We start from the raw sequence: 4,227 nt of genomic DNA on the forward strand, positions 1-4,227 counted from the left end.
CTCAGTTTCCGATTAATTTTTTTGCCAAACACCCTAATAAAAATGGATTAATTTAAAGCTATGTGGACCAAATATATATAGAATTTTACAGCAGCCATTTCTTTAGCTGGACTAAACTTTTGGGGTATTCATGTTTGAATCATTATAATAACAATAAAAAGAACAGGTAATTACATTGCCTGTAAAAAGTCATTAGACAGGAATGGAAATTTATAAAACCCTTCAATTATCGTTATATGAGTACATACACGTGCACATATGTACTTGAAAAAATATGAATATTGAGGATAATTATGGGATATGGAGAGGAAAGGAGGCTGCTCTGAGGTTTATATGAGTTATCTTCTAGCTTTCTGGGATTCTAGCAGTCTTATGGAGACTCATATGTTCCTAACAATGAAATTTTGCTGTGCACGAAACACTTCCCTGCAGCTGACTCCTGGGCAGGGAGTAATGTGGAGTGCATGGGGGTGAAGGAAGGGTACCCCACTGAAGTGCAAGGGGCATCCTACCCTGCTTAGCTTGCTGGACATCGGATGGGACTGCCCATGTCCCCAGCAAACCAGTGGGGTTAACACGAGGAGGGAGCAGCCATAAGAGCAACCTGCCCTAATTTTTCAACTGATCTTTGTATAAAACTGCGAATGTCAGGGCTCGACATTTATTGTCCACAGTCCTGATCACTGTCTCGAATCAGGGACAGCAAATAAACACTCCTGGCCTGAAAGACTCTATTGTCTGCAGAGAGCTGAGTGTTTCTCCATGAGAGGATTTATGAACCGCTCTGGGACAAGGAGACAGTGATCAGCACAAAGTTAGAAGGCAGAAAACATCCTTTGGATAACCCAGGAGCAAACCCAGTGTGATGCACGCTTTTTTTAGTATGTGTGCTGACAATGGGGAGCGGCATTGTGGTGTTTCAGTGGGGCTACGGGGCTGGAGCAGCCATCCCAGACACTGGAGGGGAAAGTGGGAACGGAGCCACAGGGTTCAGGAAAGCAGAACTGGTGTCATCTCTGCTCAGCCACCCCGCTTCCACTTCCCCAGGGAAACGTGCTCGGGAAAGGTGGGGATATATATTGCAGGGAGTGAAACTGTGGAAAGAGATGGGCTCCCGTCACCTGAGAGCAAAGCAGGGAGACCTCCGGCTTTCCTTGCACGTAGGTGGTCCCGGCCAGCTTAATGAATACATGGGAAATGCAAAGAAAAAGGCCAGGGGAGAAAATCATCCCTCTTTCACTCAGCCATCACAGCACAAGAGGATTATTCATAAACTTATGTTTTAAAAGCATTGTCAGATCTCGAGGCCAATTATTGTATTCTAAAAGGAGCAGCAGATGCTCAGAAGCTGAACATGGGGGTTCATTTACATGCTCAAATCAAAGAATTTTTTTTTTCTTTTAATGTCAAACTTCAAGAAAAATAATCTCAAACAAGTGAGATTTTCTTGCCAAATTCATTCAAAGGATTTTTTCCCTCCTATCAGCTGCTCTTGTATCCAAGGACAATGTTATTTTCCCATTTTTGGAAAAGTTTTGGACGGACGTTTGTTTATAATGTCTTATTAGAATTTACTAAAATATTTTCAGCATAAGACCCGTGGCGTCAACTCATCTTTCCTCACTAAACCAATAAGCACGTATTAAGGCACAACGCGTTGGGCTTCCTGTTTACATCCGCAGATGGCAAATTAATGCTTGCTCATTCCTCTTCTGCATTAATCTCGCCTTTTCCCACATAATCCATAAATGAAGCCCAGATGGAAAGAATTAGCTTGAAATCTCTCCCTCTTTCTACTCCCCCTCCCTCAGAAAAAAAAATGTTGGGAGAGAGGTTTTGGTAGCACTGGTTACACAGCAAAATTGTTCTGTGATTTCCTTATTTTTATCTCCCAATCGCCATATAGGATTATCCTGCTGGTATAATGTACAGATTATATATTCTGGTTTGTAGCTACTTCTCTTCTTGCAAAGCGAGGGATATTAAACAGAAACCATTGAAAATCTGAAAAGCAAATAGCTAGAAACGAATAGCTGCTAATCCGAACTCAGGGAAGCCAGCAAAGAGACTCCCAGACTACAGACATGGGATTAAACTTCTCAAAGCCTCACAAAACTAGACTCAGAGTAGCTCGTGGGCTCTTCCATTGTTTATGCGCTTTTGACAGCACTCTCACTGGATGTAAAAATATGTCCCGTGTTTGGTTTTCAGGGGAAAAAATCGTCATGAGATGCCTATGATGCCTTTTATCAATAGCTGATGTTTCTTATACCATCTTTCCCAGGTGACAGACTGCCACATCACCATTAGCAGCTGTGCTTTAACCACCTTCAGGTTGTTTTGCTATGTTTTTCTCTCTGGTAGTTCACAGGACTTAATGAGAGATGCTTTTCCCAAGCAATTTGGATACGGAGGGTTTTTTTACACCCATTAAGCAAATGGACTGGGGTTGTCCAGCATCCCTTAAGCATCACTGAGAGCAAATCAAAGCCAATGGCAATTTTTTCTCTCTCTCTCCTCCGTACCAAATCCTTCATACCTGTTAGGACATACCTGCTTTATTAGCAATATTCACCACTTTCCAGGTGTCAGGGGTCTGCCTGGATTTCTTGGTGCCCTGTCCCCACCTCCACTCAGACCTCTCCAGCTCCCGAGATGTTGGCTTGATCAGCCCTTCATGGGTGGGGACATCCCACAGCATTCATTTTTTGCAACCACAGTTATGTCACGGCCAATTCCTCATTCCTGATTCACACTCACCTCCTTGTAGTAAAAGCAAAACCACAGCCACATTATTTTAATCTGCAATTGTTAAATCACTTTAAGGAGCTTACTAGATAACCTCCGACATGATGCCAGCACGCTGCTGGGAGCAGGGATAGGAAATGCTGGGAGGGGATGAGAAATATAAACCAAGAAGTCACCCCTTTTGGCTTTAGGTGACCGTACACACCTCCAGGCAGGGCATCTTTCTGCACCATTTATACAGAAGTTGGTGAATCTGTGGAGAAATGACTCTTTCTTTAACAGCTGGTGAACAGGAAAAGCTGAAAGATCAGAATTGTCATGAAAATTGCAACTTTTTTTTTTTTTTTAAATGTATGGGTGATTTGGTGGTTCTTTTGATTTTTTATTTTATGTTATTGGCATTGTAATAGTCAGAAATGTTATTGTGCTCGTTGAATTGTGAAGGTTTTATTTCAAAACATTTTTCTTTTTAACTTGAGTAACATCCCCCTTGGTGAGGAAACTGAGAAACCCATGCGGGCAATAAGGAAAACAGATCCAAACAAAACCAAACGAAAAATGAATATCAAACTGAGTGAATAAAATTATCAAACATATTGAAGTAAATTTAATTTTACAATAAACTGCAATCTTTGCTGTAATCACCAAAAAAGGGGGAAAAGTCTAGAAAATAAAACATTTGTAAGAAAATTTGCAAGGAGAATACTTATCTTTTATTCACTAAGCATCAAGATAGGATCCAGGGAAGGGAATTCATTATTTTTCATTATTTCTCATCCATAAATGTTCTGGGAAAAAAAAAAAAAAAAGACTAGAAGAAAAGAGTTACGCAACTTTAGGCTGTGTAGTTAGTTAGTTGTTGAAGGAAACAGATTTTCCTCCAAGGCTGATAAATACCATAAGCTATTTCAAACAACTGAGCAGTAAATCAAGGAGAAGTGCTGTTACATTATACAATGAAATCAAAGTGATCTGCAGAACCCTAAATGTTTCTTCATTATCCTTAATCCTATACCATTAAAGTAATGAGGAACTCTGATAAGGTTTTCAGACAGTGACAAGGGAACAGGAAAATTGTGGGCATTTTTATTTAAACCATTTCTCTCAGTACTTTTGTTTTAAAATATAATGAAATATTGTAAATACTCTATGAGGTTGTAATAAAAGAAACTGGAAATGAACCTAAAACTGAAAGCTTTGTAAAAATTTGAGAAAAGGACAGCATCAGGCTACTAACCTGAATTTAAAAATAAAATAAAAAATAAAATCTTAGCATGCTTTACGCAAGGCAACAGATGCAGAATATTTTCAAAACCCAAACCATTACTGTGCAGTGGCACTTAAAACATATTCAAAATGGAGATAACTATAAATTAAGGGTTGTTTAACCAGTATGGAGAGGACAAGTGAATAATATTATGAGAGTTAGCTTCCTTCGATCACGGATGTCGAGTACTTTCCATACAATGCACAATGCAC

The sequence above is a fragment of the Anas platyrhynchos genome, chromosome 12 (genome assembly GCF_047663525.1).
Source record: "Anas platyrhynchos isolate ZD024472 breed Pekin duck chromosome 12, IASCAAS_PekinDuck_T2T, whole genome shotgun sequence".
Lineage (NCBI taxonomy): Eukaryota > Metazoa > Chordata > Aves > Anseriformes > Anatidae > Anas > Anas platyrhynchos.